The sequence below is a fragment of the Diachasma alloeum genome, unplaced genomic scaffold (assembly GCF_001412515.2).
Source record: "Diachasma alloeum isolate Michigan unplaced genomic scaffold, Dall2.0 Dall_scaffold_00192, whole genome shotgun sequence".
In the NCBI taxonomy this organism is placed as follows: Eukaryota; Metazoa; Arthropoda; class Insecta; order Hymenoptera; family Braconidae; genus Diachasma; species Diachasma alloeum.
In genome coordinates this window covers 1,291,413-1,313,266 of record NW_021680357.1, presented here as the reverse complement: position 1 = coordinate 1,313,266, position 21,854 = coordinate 1,291,413, and the positions used below count along the sequence as shown (strand labels likewise).

Genomic DNA, 21,854 nt, shown 5'->3' with positions numbered 1-21,854 from the left:
TTTTTTTGGGGTGTAATTTAATTATGAGTTAAATTAATTAATTATTTACTTTTTATCATCTGTTGTCTTAGAATAAGAGGGAATGAGTTAAATTAAGTAACAAAGAAGATTGAGTTACATTAAGTAATTTAATTAATTCAACTCATAATTAAATTACACCCCCAAAAAAGTACTTTTAATCAGTAGAAAAAGTACTTGTATCCAGTCTCAAGCGGTTTCTGGCGAAAAGGCACATTTCCTTCTTAGAATAAGGAAACAGATGATTCGTCAGTGTCTCTGATAATCTGAATATTAACTTTCAAAATAATTCGTGTAGCTAGACAACTTGGTGACTGCGACTTGAAGGTCCCCGCCGCGGCCGACAGCTACGAATAGTATGTTATATATAACATCGTAGATAAGAGCAGTCGACAATTGACAGCTGTAGACTCACCCAGTTTCCTTAGATAGGTCATGGGAAGTGATTATAACCCAGCAACGAAATAAAATAAAGATCTCGATTTTCAAGGTGAGTTTGAAATTTGTAGGAAATGTCATAAAATCTGCCCGAGATAAGGAATTGTTCATTCAGCGTTTTTTTGGGGCAGAAGAATTTGAAGAATATTCAGTACTGCTGGAAATTGATAAAAAAATTGTTCTAATAAAAATGTTCTCGACTTTTTTGAGACATTTGACGCATTCGAATCAAATAGAACTCTTCGTGAGATTTTTTATTGATTCCAATAAAGCTATTTCGATATTTTTAAAGAATGATTGAATTACAGTTTCTCTATGGGAATCAAATGAAAATTATTATAAACTGATAAATTCTCTTCCTTCGTTGTTGAAACCATTTCTTTATATTTGAAATTCTATTTATTTGATATGAATAGAGATACGAATAAAAATCAAGTTCAGGGTTGAATAAAAGCTTCATGACGAGTTATTTCCCTAAACGCAATTATTTACCTCAAATAAAATTTATTTAATCCCAATTAAGTATAAATATGTTCCAGAATGTGATTATGATGATGATGAATATAAATTTACACAAATTTCTAGACTTTCTTCTCACAATTTCGTCGCACAATTCGAGAATTTCGAAAAGATCCTTAAAAATAACTTAAAACTTAACTTAATGAAATAAAACTCATCCTACGTCAATATTCCACTAAAAACATCTTCGGTATTGATTAAATAATTTTTCATCACGCTGTGTGGAAAGTGACATTTTACGGACGCTCCGCGTGCGCAAAACCCCACTTCCCACACATTGTGATGAAAAATAGGGTTCGATACTCGCGGGAAAAGTGTTTTTAGACTCGTGGGATTATATCACTCGCCTTCTGCTCGTGATATAAACCTCCCACTCGCCAAAAAACACTTTTTTGCACTCGTTACGAAATATACTATTTCATCACGCTGTATGTAAACTGACATTTTACGCATGCTCCGCGTGCGCAAAACCCCACTTCCCACACATTGTGATGAAAAATAGGGTTCGATACTCGCGGGAAAAGTGTTTTTAGACTCGTGGGATTATATCACTCGCCTTCTGCTCGTGCTATAAACCTCCCACGAGCCCAGAAACACTTTCCCGCAATCGTATCGAAATATGCTCTAGTTGATTGTCTTTGACAACAACTTAGCCATCATCAATCCATTAATAGTATATTCTATTACAAATGCGTAAAGAAACACTTGTTCGTACGCACGCGTAACACATCCGATTTTTTCTAATACCTGCCGAGTTCACTTTTCGAAACCGTAGTAGGGGTAAAGTGGTTGCTTTCGTGCGCGGTGTGCGTAAAACAATCGCTTTACACACACTGAACGGTTTCAAAAAGTGAACTTTCGAGGCAGGTATTAAAAAAAAAATATATTTTCACGGATCAGAGTTCCGTCGCGTCTCCAGATTCCGGTGGGGCATATGTTCCTCGTGCAGCCTCCAACGACACCATCCTCACACTGACAGTACTGGCAGTACCACTTGAAGTGAGTTCCAGTGCAGGGGTAGTTGTCAGGAACAGAGGGCTCGTACAGATCGTCAGTGTAATCCCCGGACTGGCCTGATGCCACACCAATAACTGCAGGAAATAGTATATTTCAGGACTAGAGATGCAAATGCGTTACATGACCCGTCATATGACGGTCATGTGACTGTCATTGCTGTCACAATTCCCCCCTCCCCCTTCTGTGACCGTCACAACTTGTCAAGAAAAAATGACAGTCATTTTTCATCTATATAGATGAAACTTTATTTTTTTCTTGGTCAATTTTCAGTTGAATTCCTTTTGTATTGGCCTAATCCGCATTTTGAAATGAAAATCACCTATTCATCTCATTAAATATGACCCTGTGTGAAATTTGCACTTTTAATATTTCAATTTTTTTTATACTTAGAAATACGCTTTGTATGATAAAATGTTCAATATATCTTTTTCCCGAAAAATTCTCAACTTGAAAAAAAAAAATTTTTTAATTCTCTCTGTCCAATAGTGAGTTTTTAGGGATAAATCCTTCATTTTACGATTTTCCCCAAACATTATTTTTATTTTTAATATTTTTTTTGACAAACGTAGCCTTTTTTAAAGCAAAAACCTACATTTATGGGTTAAAAAATAGAAATAAAAAAAATATTCCAATGTTATTATTAGGTTAAGATTCAAATTTCTGTCGTCCGGGAAAATATGAAAATGAAAGGAATTGAAATGAATGTCGCAGAGGACAAATTCTACACCTCTCCTGCGCATTTTCTTCTAGACATATTGAATAGAAAATATTCTATGGAAAGAGTGCGTGACTTACCCGTGATGATTGTCAGGAGAAGGACGAGTGTGTACATCTGGTTTAAAATCATTTTTCCTAAAAACTAGATTATGTTCTCGGTGTATTCGACCTGTAAAAGTTATCAGTTAAATATTAATATTTCATTTCAAGATCTTAAAGGTCCTTACAATAAATTTTTAAAGTGGTTCAATTTTAAGCCTGAACTTTTCAAGTTGAGATTTTCAGAAGTCTCAATTTAAGATCATTAGACTCAAAACGAAGCTCATTTTTTGGTGTTCTTTCTATGATATCAGAAATCCGCCAAACTGATTGAAATTGGAATTTTTTTTTATAGAAAAATCTCCAGAGACGACGTCCTGAAGAAATGTTTTATTCTACATTTCATTTAAACTTAATTTTGATTTTTATTTTATTCACAGAAAGTAACTAGTTTCTTTCAATACAAACAAATAATTTCTGGATTCTGATAAAAAAATCTATTTGGAATGAGTGAGTTATTCATCTCATATCATTTGAACACTTTCATTGAAATAAATAGAATTAATTAATAATTTCTCTGGCTGAAGTGTTGAATACAAACTCCATAAATGGAGTCAATAAAATTACAACTGATGTGCATAACTTCTCTGATTATTTACCCTCACGATTTCTGTCACAGAATTATTCAACTCGAGGGAAATTTAATTTCGAAGTTAGCGAAGTCCTTCCAGTAATTAAAAATCATAGAAAATTTTATGCGTAAATGTATCTTGGAATTTAACGTTATTTCTCTCGGTGAAGTGTTGAATACAAACTTCATAAATGCAGTGGATAAAATTAGATCTGATGTATATTATTTTCTCTGATTATTTACCCTCACGATTTCTGTCGCAGAAATATTCAGCTCTAGGGAAATTTAGTTCCGAAGTTGTCGAAGTCGTTCCAGTAATTAAAAACCAGTAGTTGAAAAATTTATTTTCAAACGGTTGTTGGAATTGAAAAACACTAAATGGACCGGTCTGCAACGTTTGATTATGGGACACCTTGCGTTCAAATTTGAGTCTACTGTCCGATTTAATCTGGAGACTGTTTTGGAATGGTTGAACAATTGCAATATGTGTCGGCGATGTTATGTTATCACTATGTACTTCCTCACTCCAGAATGACTCTTTTTATAGAATTTTTGCCTCCCACTGCCGCACTGGCTCTACCTCATTATGATTTTTCAAGGTCGCGTTATCATTACGTGAAATATTTTACGGTTTTGTTTGACGGACGACCGCTGAGGCGACAGTGAATTTCGACAGCTGATGGAGTCTCCCCTCATGTACGAAAAAAATTGATAAGAGTGGATTCATGCACTAAGAAAAAAGTTTTCTGAGATGTACATTTCTGAGATGTGGCTTTACTGAAATAAAAAAACTCGTGCACTGTTAGAAAATAACTATGATCTTTCACAGTTTAGTACAGATCATATTATAGAATCAACCATTTTCAATTTTTTTTCAATTTTTCAATTTTCAATTATGTATCAAATTTGTCAATTAAATTGCGTGAGAAAAGTTTGAAAAAAATCATGATTATTCAGCGCTATTAAAATTACGTTTTGCATAGAATTATTGTTTTGTTAAATACTTGTTGTTTATAAGTAAATAATTGACATTGTTTAAACTTTCGGAAACCTTATTTTTTTTAGGCATGAATTCGATTGCTGGTAAAATTCTGATTTTATGGTGGAAAATTGATTGTTTATGAATTATTTCTAATCAATGCTAGTAATTTTCAAAATTTGCATTTTTCAATTTTTTCAGATTTTTTAAATGTTTTCTAATGATTCAATATCGCGATTCAATTTCAGACCAGCGATGGGATTGTTACAAAGTAATAATAATAATAATAATAATAATAATAATAATAATAATAATACTGGTTTATAAAATATTTTAAAAATTGCAAATGTTAATTGATAATTAACATTAAAAAAATTGAAAAATTGTACGATTCAGTTATCTAATTCGAGAATAAAATAATAAAATCATGACAAAATATTCGGAAACTTAGGGTCAAATGGAGCTCAACTGAAAGCTCTGATGTTCAACTACAAAAGTAAAAAAGGGTTTCACTAAAATTTTCAACAAAACAGAAAGATCACGAAATTTCTAGTGGAATTGACGAATAAAAATAGAATTTCAGAAATTCGATAGAATTTTCTGAAAAAGCGGCTAAATTTGGCTATTGATTTTCTTTACACAAGTTTCTTTATTTGAATTGTCGCCTGAATTTCCTTGGTTTTGATATCACGTCAACACAGGTGTAATCAATAACAAAAAATTGGGTCAGTAAGTACTTATGTAACTGTGTCAAGTTCAAGAAGATGGCCTATATTAGTATGAAAGAGTCAATTGAACAGGATCAAGTCGGGTGAAACGAACTGTCTTCAATCGAATGTTTAAGCAATTTCCTCCATTTATTCATAATTTTTTTCGAATTCGCTCTACTCAACCCACGACATATTTCTTATGATTAGTCGACTCATTTGTTCCAACTTTTTGGAAAATAATTGATAATTTTAAACAATAAAGCAATTGTTTTTTAAAGATACAAAAAATTCTAAAAATTTCGTGCCTTCAATATGAAAGAAAATTATGAAAATTTATTTTATTTCTTCAAAGAATTCGCACAATAAATATTACTCATAAATATAAATATTACTCATTTCTCAATGTTTTAAAAAATTGAGTGATAGTTATTCAAGAATTCTCAAAATTTTAAACATTTCATGTTATGCAACCTGTTGCATGAGCCTAAGCCTCATCCCGCGATGTAAGATGGCGCTGGCCTGCGCAGAGGTACATTTTTGGTCAAAAAACCCCGCAAACCACTCGAAATCGAAAATTTTCACTTTCAAAAATGTTTGATATGACAATTAATGTTGTTTATAAGATTTTTGCGATAAAAAAAAATGCAAAAATTTCCGGTACCGGGAATCGAACCCGGGCCTTCTGGGTGAGAGCCAGATATCCTAACCACTAGACAATACCGGAGAAGCTGAAAGCACTGATCAACTTTGTGTCTTTGAAGTCAAAAAATTGTCAGAAAAGTTATTTTCGGAAGTTGATAATTTTTCGGAGTGAATGGTATTTATTTATAGCGACCTGTCGGTGGTTACGTCATCTGCTGTACGTATATAACAGAATAAACAAAATCTCGACAGACGAAATTCAACACTAATTTCATTTTTCGGAAGTTGAAAAAAAAACGACCAATCATTTTTTGAATTTATAAATTGTTACTATTGAGAACAATTTTTTGACAAATAATTTATTTGACTTTTTCCATCATTTTATCAGAAGTTGAAATTGAACATTGACTTCGAATTAAATGATAAGAAAAATTTCAATTTTATGATGTAAAAAAAGACGATTTTTTTTGGAAATGAAATTTTTTTTTTGAAAATAATGCTTTAAAAATAATTTATCCGTTGTTTTAGTATTTTTTGTGCGTACGCTGAGAAAATCGCGCTGAATCATTCTTGAAAAATCCAAATTGATTATCAATCGTATTGGTATGAAGTCAAAAATGATCAGTGAAGTAATTTTTTGAAATTATAAATTTTGAATATAGAATACAATTTTGTAAAAAATCATATATTCAACTCTTCGACCTATTTTCTGCTCTGATTGATTCTTCATAAAATTTATTTAATGAAATTTTTAAAAAATGGAGAAGTTATCTTTCAAAAATGAAGATTTGCGCTTGAAATTATTTTTTCAACTGAAAACATTATCTTTCTCTTTCAATAAATTCAATTTTGCACCACTATTTTTGTATTTTTTGCCGTCCATGCAAGAGTTGAAATTGAATATTGATTTCATTTTAATGAGAAATGAAGAGAAAACAATGAAGATAAAAATTAAAAAAATGGAAGGAATGATTATATGACGTTAAATAATTTCATTTAAATATTCATATTCACAGAGTGAAAAAATAAATAAATTAGTAATATTCCCAATATAAAAATCCTTAATTACAACGAGATCCAATAAACAATTTCCCTAGAACGTAAAACGAGTAAAAGAATGTTGCTCTCAACCCTTAAAAAAAGAATCACACTGCCTCAATTTTTCACCGCCTAATTTCCCCAACAATTACCCGATATCCTCTTTCAACCACAGATGTCCACTCATCATATTCCGACGCAAATCCCCCGTAAACCATCTCATATTACGGGCATCGTGATGATTCACGTTGCTCAACTCCACAGACGACTTATGATGCCGACGAAAATCGACAGGACATAAATCCTGATTTTCTTACATTACTCGAGACCTCTCTCCCACCCGAGCAGAAAGAGTGACTCAGAAGCTCAAGGGGACCGGTCCAAAGGGCCGAAGTAAGCGTGAACCTCAGCCCGAAACCATGTGGCCGCATCCCCGCATCTGTACATCAGCCCAAAAAGACCGATTTCATTTTTTCCGCACCCCTTTCGCGACATCCCCCATCCTCTTAATCATTCTGAACCTCTCCTGGGCCAAGTTGCACTCGACCGCTTTGCTAATTCAAGCTCGGTGACATCTCGTTGCCTTCGTAACAAGTACCATTGTTCAGGAGCATTGATCCTGAGCCCTTTTAAATCGAGGGGGACAGTCGAGGCACCTGGCGACAGAGAGAAAAGGATATATTCACTGAGCAATTGGCATCGATCCGGTGGTGGCAACCAGTTGGCTTTCATATTTGTTTTCACAACATTTTTGTCAACCGATTAAGCTCGACTCGACGTGGAGAGTCACTCGATTCCACTGTACACTCGGTAATGGAAGGAATATGGAGATGAATAAATGGGGGAACATGTCAGGAACGACTGGATGAGGAAATTGATGATGGATTAAAGGGGCGAAATGGGAATTCCCGAATCACGGAAGTCAACGCTGTATTAAAATGCAATCAAAGAATTTAATACCATTCTATGAAATATGAATAAACGAATCATAATTGTCCAAATCATTTACGTCAGAGGAAAATCGAATAATTCTATTTTCATAATATTGCGTTTACTAAGGTTTTCTTCGAACAAAGTTGATTAGAATTAATAGCTAGAATTATGAGATAATCTCACACTTTTGACGTTAAGGGTAGGAGAATTTGAATGCAATATAGTGAAAATGATGATCGATTTTTTCACTTTTAACAAATAATATTAATATCCAAATACAAAACTTCTGATGTCAATAAAAAGAAGCTGTGACTCAATATTCCAAATGAAGTTTTAATTTTTAATTTGGTGCTGAAAAGACGAGACGACAATATTCTAAGCACGGAATTATATTGATGAGATGAACAACAGATTAATTGAATTACCGTGTGAATTAAGTAAAAATTGATAACAGTGTGGGCACGCACTTTTACCAGAGTATCAACAAACATTGAATTCCAGAAATTCACACTCTAAAGTGTGTTCTAGAAGAAACTGAATTGTAATTATGATTAAAATCTTATTCAGTTAGCATAGGAATTGGAACATGAGCAAATCATTTATTGTAATATGAAAATTCAATAGAGTTGATAAATTGGGACATATGATTCTCATCGGTCGTATTGCTTTTCGCAATGAGAATGATTACAAACAATCAATTAAAAAGAGGAATATCGAATCTTGCAGGAAAAAGGACATAACGAAAGAAAAAGATTGTATTTTTCCCCTAAACAATTGAATCCATCCTCCCCTTATCCGAGTTCACGTGACCGGCTGATGATAATAGATAATGATACCAATGTGTACCCGACAATGTAACTGTAGCGATATCATTCATTACCAAACAGTAGAAACAACTGGGTGAGGGAGAGTACAGAGTTTGTGTTGGCTGACGATCGTCCAATATTAGCCACCTTCTCTATGGATGTGTGTATTTCTCACATTAGCCCTGTTTGCACAGGACCAAGCGCGGCCAGTCCGAGCGCGACACATTGCGTGCAATATCCTTTGTTTGTTTCATGGCTCGCTTAATTCTTCGCTTTAGTCACTACAAATCCATTATACACAAAAACTTTTGTCATCGTCAACATACATTTGCGGGACATCTGTATTAGGGGCTGTAGTTTAGGATTTTGCTGGAGTTTCGGTGGGATGAAAGCCACAAGTGAGGTTGAGTCTGGCCATTTTACACGAATCGTGAAATTTTTTTAATAAAAAAAATTAAATTAGTCGTGTAGAAGCCGAACAATAAACAATTACTTTTTTTGCACTAATTATTTGTTTTTAGACATATACTAGGGGGCTACACCCCCTGCTCGCTCTGCTCGCCAACCCCCATATGAATCCCATCATCTTTATTCTGACCCTTGAGACCCTCAATCTAACCCTCGTGGTCCTCATAGTGAACCTCATTATACCCCTCGTGACCATTAATCTGACCCATGTGACCCTTCTTCTAACACTTGTGACCCTTAATCTGACCCTCATGACCTTGATTTTTAACCTCATGACCCTTATTCTGACCCTTATAACCCTTATTCTGATGCTTATGACCATTATTTTGACCCTCGTGGCCTTTATTTTGATCCTAGTGACCCTTATTCTGACTCCCATGACCGTGATTTTGAACCTCGTGACCCTTATTCTGACCCTTATAACCCTTATTCTGATGCTTATGACCATTATTTTGACCCCCGTGGCCTTTATTTTGATCCTAGTGACCCTTACTCTGACTCCCATGACCTTGATTTTGAACCTCGTGACCCTTATTCTGACCCTTATAACCCTTATTCTGATGCTTATAGCCATTATTTTGACCCTCGTTGCCTTTACTCTAATCCTAGTGACCCTTATTCTGACTCTCATGACCTTGATTTTGAACCTCGTGATCCTTATAACCCGTATTCTGACCCTTACCACCATTATTCTGACCCTCGTGGCTTTTATTCTGACCCTTATGACCATTATTGTGACCCTCGTGGTCCTTATTAATTGTGGAGTCTTATTTCAAGTATCAAATTTTTATCCCCAGAAGTGGATTTGGATTTTCATAATATACAGAGATAATTGATCTTCAATGCATGATAAATCTCCCTTATTCACTATTTATTAAATTATCAATTCACTATCAAATACATCAATTCACCAATCTCCCCAACCGTCAAAATATTTTTCAAAACTAAAATCAAGAAAACGTCGATGAATGCACTACATTCAATACCACCAATTCTCAGAGGCGAAGAGTCGCATTATCCCATGTACCATAACAATCATAATAGCCAAAGCCCAACAATGCCCACTACCAATACAAATACAAATAACCAGTCACTAAATGTATATATTCAGCGTTACAGTGCTAAACTCATGCTATCCTACCGTATGCAAAACAAATGTATCATATCACACAAGCCCCGGGGGTTGCATTACAACTCCGATCATAGGCAGTTTCCGGTGGATATTAAATGCCCCGAAAAAAAAACCACCCGCCCCCATCCACTATTATTAATTTCATTTTCCACTCGGTTATCGCTGCAGCGAAAATGTTTTATCGACGAATGAAATTTCCGGGAATCCTCATGCAGTATTTGCGGCGGGGGGGCGAGGGTGGTGGAGCGAGGGTGGGGAATGATAAAAACACCTATTGGATAAGGAGAAAAAAATTCCAAGTGATAATAAAACCAGAACAATCAACCGACAAACGTAAGACGTGTAGATACACATTTGTACGGTTATAGAGTTGGTGAGGGGTCGGGGGGTCAGGGAGAGGGAGACAATAAAAAGGAACCTTTATGGCGTGACGGAATTACCTCTATCCAGGGTCCAACCACACGGCAAACCGCACACACCTCTCGCTATACTCATACTCCCCCTAGTCTTTTTCAGACGTTTCCCTTGTTTCTACTACACGTATAATTGCTACTCGCTCGAGATTGTGTCGTTATGCTTTTTCTTTTCACCGCAATTGCTCAATTGCTGGTTTCTTTTCGCTTGGTATTTATTGTGGGTGAAGTTTAACCACTTGATAATGCGGAAGAACTCGGGAAATTTATTTTTTCGGAGGAATTACTCACTCCGCGATTGGGTGCCACGATGAATTTGAGGTATCATACAACATGATTTCATGACTGCAGTTGCATTTTAGAGAATTTGAAGTGAGGTGGGGCAAAATGGGTTGTTAGGCTGGGTATTATAATTATATAATTATGGAATTATTCATTCATAATTATTCATATTCATATTCTTAATTATCCATTCATTATAAATTATAGAATAACATCCGCTGTTGAACGCCGAAGTTATGGAAACTTCAGTACAGGGACGCCACCGCGAGGTGGCGCAATAACCAATCACAGCAACTAGACGGAGAAAATTATTTGGTGAATTTCAACAAATAGTTGTTGCATCTTCACTGATGGCACCATGATTTAAGGTTTGAGTAGTCCCTCGTCATCATCACCAAACATCACTTGAAATTCTCCATCAATTAGTAAAGAATTCACTTCGTTAAATGAAGAAATATTCCATCAATATTAACGATATATCGACTGCCTAAATTCCCATCATACAATTAAACTCCGTAATAAACTCTCACTCCACACTATCCCTCATATTACTGCTCCCGTTAATGCATCCCAGGTAATTAAATCCTCTTCATATTTATAAATAAAATTACAAACCTCATTAAAGTCACTTACAAACAAACAAAGTGACCCAGAACCATAAAAGTCCGCATTTGTCATTCCCGAATGGCTCAACCCACTCATCACCCGAACCTATCAGCCCGTTATTTCTCAAAATTGTTCAAGTTTATGCGAATTGGCTCCGCGGAAGGGGTGAAGGATACATCCGGGTGTATCCACATTGAAGTATTCGATAATTTGATGCTATGTCTCCTGAATAACTTGTAAAACTCACTATCCGCGTTTAAGAAATTATCACAAAACTTCTTCGAGCGGTTCTGAGTTATTTCGAGTTCGAATTTTCGCTCAATTTTGAAAATTCAATAAACTAGCTGCAAAATTCGAGTATTCAGTAATGGGTTCATTGCAATACAGCTTGAATACTACATGAAACCCACTAGTAGTGCTCGTAAAATTACAAAAAAACTTTCTTGAGCAGTCTTTGAGTTTTTATAAGCTCAAACCTCGGCTCGATCGACAAAAATTGAATGAGTCAACTGCGATATCGAAGTTCTTTGTTATTAACTTGACGCAATAAAGTCTGAACAGTACACATAAGTCAATATCAGTGTCCAAAAATCATAAAGTGTCTAAAAAAACTTCCTTGAGCGATCTTTGAGTTATTGTGAGTTTAATTTCATATTTACAAATAAAATCACTTACAACCAAACGAAGTGACCTACAGCCATAAAAATCCGAGTTGTCATTAACAAATGGCTCAAACCACCCATTCCCCCACACCTATCACCCCGTTATTCCCCAAAATCGATACCCCACTGAACGTGTCGATTTTCCCGAGGTTCCTCTACCCCAACTGTCGTCATCGTTTTGTCGGTAAGTTTATGCAAAGGGGCTTCGCGGAGGGGGTAAAGGACATATCCAGGTATATTCAGAGTGGCTGGCGGACAGTGCACGGTAGAAGCGAACAAGATGGCGTCGTTCCCGCGAGAATTGTCGCGAACGAGGCCGCAATCCAGGGGATACACGTCTCCTCGTTGTCGTTGTTGTCTATGGGTAGACGACAATGTAGTGTATAGTTGATAGAGTGAGGAGAATGAGGATCTGTCCGTTCTTGGTGCGTGGTTTGGGCAATGCTTCGCATTGGACCCTCGTGTATCTCAAACTGCAGTGAACATTCACCCCCGCCCCCTCGCCCCTCAGACACCTTTCACTCACTCAGACGAGTGATGCGTGTAGGATCTTCACCACAAGATGAAGCAAAATAGAAAATCGGTAATACCGAGGCATCACGAATCGGGCCGAGAGTCACCTGTCCGCAGGTATTAGCCTGCCATTCGCCGCTAATCTAGTTAACTCATTAGCCAGTTGAACCCTCCCCCATGTACCATGTACCACACGCTTGCCCCGGGATTAAATAATCCAGGCTCCCGATAATTCCCCGGTGAGTTCGATGGGAAACGACGAGAGAGTGAACGCGAGCGCGCGCGCGCGTTTCCGCGTCCCCGCGTGTTGCCAATGTGCAATGGCTTTATGTATGCATCGGTTAGGTGTATATTCTCGAGGATTCGCTACATCAAGGAGGATATCGCATCAACCCTCGTGCTACTATCCATCTGTACCTACTTTAGTATCTTGTGACGACGATGCACTCTGCACATGAATATCGATTTTCATTTCCTTGGGGATTCTCAAACTCGTATCTTTCCGGTGGATAAGGGCAAAAGTTGATACTGGAGGAGGTTGACGGAGGATAGGGTTACGGGAGATTACACTGGTTATGGAAGCGAGATTCTCATTTGAAAATAGGAGGTTGTGAGATTTTGAGAATCGCTAGCGATAATTTTTTTCCATGATTTTGAAACAAATTTGGGGGTGGGTTTTCATTGAGTTGAAATTCTGATTACTTATTGGGTAGCATTATTGTATTTAAATGAATATATATAATGAAAAGTCTCAAATTTTTACGTGAAAGATCCTAAACTCTATGTGGAAGTCCGAAAAATTATCGGAAAATTTTTGTGAGTGATGTTTGAGCTTTTTTACGTGATTTTATAAGATTTGGTGATATATCCGTTGCAATATTTCCCAAGCAGTCTATAAAAGTCATCGTTAATAGTTGAAAAATGATGAGAAAATTTCTTTGAGCGTTCATCAAGTTTCTGTGAGCATCTGTGAGTTTTGAATTTATCTTAATTTTCAGAATTGAATGCTCCTAATGTTATACTAGAGTATTCTGTAGTATGATCGATGGAATATTGTCTGAATAACTTGTAAAATTGACAATCAGCATTGAAAAAATAATCACCAAGTTTCTACAAGCGGATTTCTAGTTTTTGCGAGCTCCAATTTTTGCTTAATTAAAAAAAAATGATGCGCCAGCTGCAATATTAAATTATTTCGTAATGATATCGTGATAATACATGTTGAGCACTACTAAAAACTCATCATTAGTGTCCAGAAAATTATTAAAAACTTTTTCGAAAGGACTTTGAGTTTTTATGAGCCTCGAATCTTGGATTAATTCCAAAAATCATGTGAGTCAGCTGTGATATAAACGTATATCACGATTAATTTCACTCAATATAATAGAAATAGTACATAAAAGTGGAAAAAATGATCGGAAAACTTCTGCGAGCAATCTTTGAGTGACTGTGAGCTCACATATTCCCGCAATTCGTAGAATAGGAGAAATTGACATCAACATTCAATTTTTCTGTCATCAGATTCAAGTAATCACACGTCTAGTTCTCCAAAAAACTGACACAAGTTCACATACGTGGGATTTTCATCTATAAGTAATCCGTCTGCATCTAAAAAAAAATACCAGTGATAAGACAAATAGTAGCTTACGAAGCATAGCTCAGCCGCCAAAATAACTTACATTTTCGTTTGGTCATCGTATGTGCGTGTCTGAGCCTAAGTTGTCCCCCATCTACAGCCCTCCTGGGTGCTCTACATCGAACGTCCTTGTTCCAACCATGAAAGGCCCAAGTAGCTTTTTGCCTGGAAATACCACCTCTCCATCTTCACCCTCTTATATTAAGGCCACCCTCTCGTCCTTTAACTCCTCCAGAAAGGGCGATCCTCCTGACGTTAGAATGCATCGTTACACTTTGGCCTAACTAGCTGTCGAATTTCCCCATCCTCCCCCCATTTTCCCCTCAAAACGATCGACTAACGAGCGGACGCACGTATTCAAACCCTCCCACGAATTTCCCGATGTAAATACCATCAACCCATATGCTGAATAACAATTTGACTCTGTCCAAAATTTGATTCACTAAAGCATATTCCTCATGGCCATGATATGAATGAGATTTGTTTCGTATGAGTAACTGTCCCATTGCATTTACAAAACAGATTATACAACCCCTCTTTTTATTTCGAGAGCTTTAAAATTGAGCAGGAGTTTTCACCAGATCAACGAGCGTATCCCGCGTGTACACGCACCAATGATCACTCGACAATAGTAAAAACATTTTGAAGAGACACATTTAAATGCCATAAATCGTGTCAGAAGTGTGTAATTATTCTGGACGACGAGGGGTCACATAACCGGTTTCATCCCTTCTGGAGCGGACGACGGGAGGGAAAAATAGTTCAGGACGAAAATTTTAGTTCCATGGAAAACGAGAAGAAGAAAAATAAATCAATTGTGATTTTGTAGAATTTTTGGGTAATTTCGAGCTGTTTTGATCCTATACAAATGAATGAATTTGATATAAAGTCTTGAAATTGTATGTAATATTTACTGGAATCGTTGTGAGAGTCCAAAGATCTGCCGAAAAATTTATTTGCGTGATCTTTGAGTTTTGTGAGTTAAAGTTTGTGAAGAAAATTCTGTAAACTGAAAAAGTTTGAATATTATGTTATAATATTATAACTTGACAAGTAGTTAGAAATCATCGCCAATGATTGAAATGACGCCAAAAAAATTTTTGAGCGATCTTTGAATTTTTGTGAGCCGAAATCTAGCTTAAATTCAGAAAATTGAAGAAGTCAGTTTCAATTTTATATGATTTTCTAATTTGTTCGATGCAATATGGTCCAAATAATACATGAAACTTTTAATTAATTACTTAAATATCATTTTTAAACCGTCTTTGAGCGATCTTTAGATTTTTGTGAGTCAAAATTCAGAGTATTTCCTAAAAATTATACGGGATTACAGCGCTGTTTTACGTTTTATTAATTTTTCCAATATAATGCACCTTAAAAAGTACATCAAACTCACCATTACTAACTGATACATTATCAAAAAACTTCTTGGAGCCTTCTTTGAGTCGTTTTGAGCAAAAGTCTAGGTCAAATTTTGGAAATTGGAAAAATTTACTTCAATGTTTTGTTTCAAGCATATTTCCAACGTATTAAACCCTACATATAGTACATGACACGCACAATTACTGATTGAAATATCTTCGCAAACTTTTCTGAGCGGCCTTTGAGTTTTTGTAAGCTTTAATTTTCTTCCAATTTTTTCATAATCAATCTCTTTAAGGAGGGGTTCCATAACCACTGAAATGCCTTCTCTAGCTGTCGACGAGAGGGAAAAAACTCCACGACGAAAATTCCATTTTGGCAAAAGTTACTGCCGTCCAGTTCGGCTTATTGGATATAAAAACGTGAAAAAAAAAGTAAAATAAATCAACGAAATCGGAAGGCTGTCCAATTCGCTTACATATGTCATAAGGGACTTTCCTGTTTTGAGGGTCATTCCTACCACTACCCCACGAGTTGACCGGCTACGAGGTTATCATTAATTCACCAGAACGCAGATCCCAAGGATATAAAAATAATTTGGTTTATGGAAACAGACGCGACCGAAGACATGCAGAATAAAACATGAATTGAAGTCTTCAGACGGGGAAAAAAATATCCAACCCTTATGGCTATCTAATGAATGACATTGAAGCAGAGCAACCTGTTGTTGGGAACATTTTTTTCAGCGTATATCGAGGCACTGGGAACCTGATAAATAGCTCTTGTCCAATACGCATCTGCGTGGCCCAGAAGATCCCGGGTATGATGTAAAAAAATATCGCGCACCCCTCGGGGAATGGTGGCGTCCGCACGCGCCCTTTTCATTGGGGCGATACCCACATTATCATGATAATTGTGCACCGATGCGCTGATCAGCTGCATTGTACTGCCAAATGCTTGGTGGTGAGCTGGAGGAGGCGAGCGACAATGGTATTACTGGCGTGTGTGCTCGAGGGCTCTGAGGATCTTGTGTACCTGGAGGTAAGTTAGTTGCGCGGAGTCGGGGAGTTTCCTTTGGTAATGAGATTGCCATGTTGATGGTGACAAGGGGAGTAGGTGGTAGGTTTGATTATGTGCATGATATGATTAGTAGTGAACGTCATTTACTGTTAAAAATTTTCGTCTGAATTTTGCGGGCCAACACAGCAGAAACGAATGTCTGAATTTCACGCACATTTTGTAGACATTTTTCAGACACTAAAAAACGTCTGGATGAAATGAAAATATGACTGAATTTCATGAAGCTGAAACCAGCAGAATATCCGTTAGCGGAAAATTCAATTTAGGAGAATCAAATAATCATATGTACAAATTTTTTTTAAGTGCGAAAGAGTTTGTACATTATTTAAAAACATTTGTACACCTCTAGATTTCCCTAAGACAAATCTTCTGCTGTCGAATCTTTTGCTAGTTTCAGCTTCATCTGAATTTCAGGCGAACAGGTGTTCAAACATCTCAATTCATATTTGAAATTCAGAAAATTTTTATTTTATTCAGACATTTTTTAGTGTGAAAAATGTCTACAAAAACTGTGTGAAATTCAGACATTCGTTTTTGTTGAATGTCCGGGAATTTTCAGTGTTCAAGTTTCACTGAAGTTTTAGAAAACCTTATCTTTGAAAAATAAAATGTTCCATTGATTTTCTGTTCAAATGATCTAAAAATCAATCAAATACTTGATTTTTCAGTTTTACTACTCTATGAAAATTCAGACAAATCAGGAAAATTCAGGGGAAAATTGAACATTCATGTAATTTTGATTCTGAACCTTCATGTTGTGAAATTTCCATCTCACTTCCACTTAATACTCATGAATTTCCTTGAATCCTACCTAAAACTAGAAATTTCATAACCGTTTTTCAAAAAATTTCTTAACAGTGTTGATGAGCGCAAATTTTAGTGTGAAAAAGGTAATCGTGCAGCGAAATGTAATTCAATAAAAAATACCTGTTTTGTGGAAGATATTTTACGAATCGTTCGGTAAAAAAAAACAATGCTTCCATTCAGAAGCAAAAACATCTGTGGATGCAAAAATTATATCGATGAATGCTTTTAAATAAGACCAAGCACATCTAAATATTATTGTTCACCAAATAATAATATTTAGATGTGTAATTTCTACAATGTAAAACAATCCGTTTAGCCCCACCTCTCTTATTTATTAAACTTCATTCATCCCGATTTTGATAACTTCAATCTACCGAGAATCATTGATATAAAATACTTGAAGTCATTTAACTTCTATTTTCCCGAAATCACTGAATCCCGGATTTTCTCGGAATCATTGATATAAAATAATTGAAGTCATTGAACTCTCATTTTCCCGAAATTACTGAAATCAAAGCTGTAATTACGTAAAATCATCATCATTTTGAGGTCATGGTGTCACTTAATCATGAAGATTAGCCATTTTTTCCGGCACAATAATGAAAGGTCCGGGAGAATAATAGAATCTTTCCAGTGGTTTTCAAGCAGGATCACTCTTGTCCAAAGTTTAAATTGAACAGGCGTGCTCTGACAATGAACCGCACTTGCGCGTGTAACATTATCTGTTAGGTGGTTCATATATACCCACTCTAAAACGAAAAGCCGTTCACAGGAGCACTCACCCCGCGGGGTATCACGACATATGTGATACTCAGGGGGTATGGCATCCCCAGCTTGTGAGGATTCGAAACATGTGCGACGGATAGAATTGTCCGAAATTCTGGGATCGAGTTAGCACTCATCGAAAGTTTGCGATAATCAAAAAATTATCAAAGTATCGAATTACATTCATACAATGAAATTTGCCACGATTTTCTAGGTCATTTTTATTCAAGTTTTCTCTCTGTATATTCTACAGTGTTAAAAATTTTCACCTGAATTTTCTGTACCAAATTCCGGAATTTTTTGTCGTGTTAAAGTTCCACTGAAATTTCAGGAAATTTTGTCATTGAAAAATCAAATCTTCCATTGATTTTCTGTTAAATGATCTGGAAATCAATAAAATCCACAGAATAGAATTTATCTCTGATTTTCAGAGTTTTTTAACATTCTCGCACGCAGAAAAAAATCGACGCAAAATTGGAAGAAGACAGCAAGTATAAAAGTTTGTACTTAGTACGTCTTCACTTGTATCAATACACTGTTAAAAATTTTCATATTAATTTTCCCTGCCGAATTCCGGAAATTTTTATCAAGTTCCATTGAAATTTTAGGAAATCTTGTCATTGAAAAATTAAATATTCCATTCATTTTCGGTTCAAATGTTCTGGAAACCAATAAAATACTTGATTTTTCAGTTCAATTATTCTGAGAAAAATCTGGAAAATCTGGAAAATTGAGGGGAAAAATTGAAAATTTATAACATTTTGTTTTTGAATATTCATGTTCCACTGAAAATTCAATCAAATTGTGAAATGTCTATCTCACTCCTACTGAAAACTCATGGATTCCCGTGAATTCTACTTAAAACTTGAAATTTCATAACCATTTCTTCCCCAAATACAATTGAATGTCACTCTCATGAGATTTACCATAATATCTTCGATGAAATTCCAAAAAATATCCAACATTGTAAAAATATAGACTATTGTTGATAATCAGCTACTAATCTTCAAGATTATGGGCACTTAAGTGCAGGGACGCCACCGCCAGGTGGCGCAGTACCCGCTCACAGCCACTGAATGCTCTTCATTAACGTCTGCAATCAAAACAATTTCGTCTCCTTTCTCAATCCACTTATCCAAAAAACTTTTAAAAAAGGTGACAAAGTGTCTTAATTGTCATCTTTCTATCTTAATTCAAAACCCTACCGCCTAACTAATACCGTTAACTCATTTGTGAATTATGATTGTGATGTAGATGTTCATACGGAGTTGGAGTCATTGCATCTAGAGCTTACAAATACTTATCTGGGTTAAGAGAAACTGCTTCATAATGTTTGCTTTATAATTTAAATTTGAATCTTTGTTAGTGCACAATTTTCTCCTATTTACCTGCTTCGTGCCATTAACTCACATTTTTTTGTTATCACAATACTTACTTTTATTTTACAACTTTATATGATATGTAGCGACCCTGTCATTGGCCTTTGGCTGTTGGGTCTCAGTGAACAAAATAAAATAAAATAAAATAAAATAAACCCTAATATTTTTCCGTGCGCCGCAGAAGAATTCTCCGACGAATGTCAGGTGTTTGCTCCCCATATTGTCTCTCCAAACCTAGTCTTCCAAATCCCAACATACGCAGGACAACCAAAGACATCACCCACAGCCCAAACAGAAGCCCCGAATTCGAAATATTATCATGGCAGCTGGTAATAGGCTTATCGAGTCTATTTGAGTCCCGCGAAACAGGCTCCAACCATAGTAACAACATCGAGACCATACCGAACCCTCATACCAATAGGTAATTGGATTTCGGTTGCCCAGTGATGTTCATTTGACATCATTGGGGCATTTACCAAGCGAACCCTCCCGTCATAGACAACCCCGCGATGATTGGATTAAGCCGGATATTTAAGGAGAGTTAAATGTCAACTTGAGATGTTGGCTTCCCCTGATCCACACTCGGACAGTTGGTTATTCTTCCTCAAGGGGTGATTCCACTTCTCTTCTATTCCCGGGGAAAAATCAGCGGAAAACACCTCTAATATAAGCCAACGTAAATGGATTGTCGCTGTCTCAACCAGCGACATTGCCATAAGGCGGCAATGTTACAGGCCGTTGGGCAGCAGAAAGAGACAGCCATGAATCACTCCTGGGGAGGGGAATCGGGGGGGCTTGAAAATGAAATACAAAATGAAAAGGATAAAACAGCGGTCTATGAGAACCGGTTTGGCACGCGCTCATTCGGAATCGGCGTTAATGAGTCGTGCTCTCTGTGCGGTGCATCACTAGAAAAACTAGTGTCTGAAATTGAGATATTCGTCCCCTTTTTTCAGACCTTCGTGGAAGAAAATTTGAGAATTTTTTGGGGTTTCGAATTAAGACATCATACGGAAAAACCTAAACGTAAATCTAAATTACGTTTAAGAAGTCGTATTTTACACTTCAAGTTGAAGTGTAAATTATGATAATTTCTTTTTGTATTTTACATCTGTTCATCCGTAATAGGTTGCGATGGTTTTATCTTGTTGTATAATTCCAATATTCCAATCCACGAAAAAAAAAGAGAGAGACAAACTAATTGAGTAGCGAAGTGGTAAGCGGAGATAAGTCAATTTTGACTATTGACCAGTTTTCAATTAATATCTCGGAATCTAAAAGAGATAGCGAAATTTTCCTCATTACATTTATTGTAGCACTCAATCGGCTCCACAAAAAAGGTTATACCAACAATTTCGCTATCTCCCTTAGATTCCGAGATATTGAATGAAAACTGGTCAATAGTCGAAATGGACTTATCTCCTTTTACCACTTCGCTACTGAATTGCATTCCATGAAAAAAAAATCGTTGTTCGTGAGTTTGAATTAATTATTAATTGATTAAAAATTAAAATGGTATGCATCGGTTGTTCTTGATTGATCTATTCAACAGTCCATAGGTAAGTGCCAAAATTCTCCTGGAATAGGGAAATTATTTCAGTTCAAGATCAATCAGTTTTATTCCAAGGATATTCACGGTGTTTGTTGAATTTCGTGCACTGCGAAAGGAGAATCATTCACGCCCAAGCTTATTTCCGAAAATAACGACTAGATTAAAATTCCTATCAAAATAAAATTTTTAGAGATATCTATCTAACTAATTTTGCTATTTCTGTTCATTTTAAAATATTCCGAGACATATCATTGTGAAAAGAAATCGATTCATCTCATTATATTACATTACTATAGTTTTTTATTTATAGTATTATAATTTTTTATAGGAACATAATACCATAAACAAAAATTAAATGAAAATGAATCATGACCTAATGTGATAAAAGCTATTTCAATTGCTCAACACGATTTTATTTTCGTAAATTACGCGTAAGAAAATCGCAAAATACGTTCACTAAAATCTTAATTTATGATTGGTTAAACATAATTTACATCTAGGTTTTTCTGTGTGCTCAAACGTGTTGTTTTCAGACCGAAAAACATCTTATTTCAAGACATTCGAAATTTCAGCGACAAGATCGAAGGCGCGCTCCACGCACCTAGCAATTTGATAGATTTTATATGATTCATCACATAATTATTGTAAGTTGATTGAAACCATTATTTCCTTTCACATATACAAATTTCTATAGTATTACTAAGAAAAAA

The 21,854-nt window shown here is 35.8% G+C and overlaps 1 long non-coding RNA gene and 1 other non-coding gene across 2 annotated transcripts; both read right to left on the bottom strand.

The window, feature by feature from the left end:
* Positions 1 to 1,536: 1,536 nt before the first annotated feature.
* LOC107048429 lies at positions 1,537 to 3,875 on the bottom strand. The gene is made up of 3 exons (XR_001461681.1): positions 3,623 to 3,875; positions 2,788 to 2,878; positions 1,537 to 2,066 (listed from the first exon to the last, which is right to left on the bottom strand). It is a non-coding gene; the product is annotated as an uncharacterized LOC107048429 (long non-coding RNA).
* Positions 3,876 to 5,720: 1,845 nt separating this feature from the next.
* Trnae-cuc lies at positions 5,721 to 5,792 on the bottom strand. The gene has a single exon. It is a non-coding gene; the product is annotated as a tRNA-Glu (tRNA).
* Between the last annotated feature and the right edge of the window lie 16,062 nt (positions 5,793 to 21,854).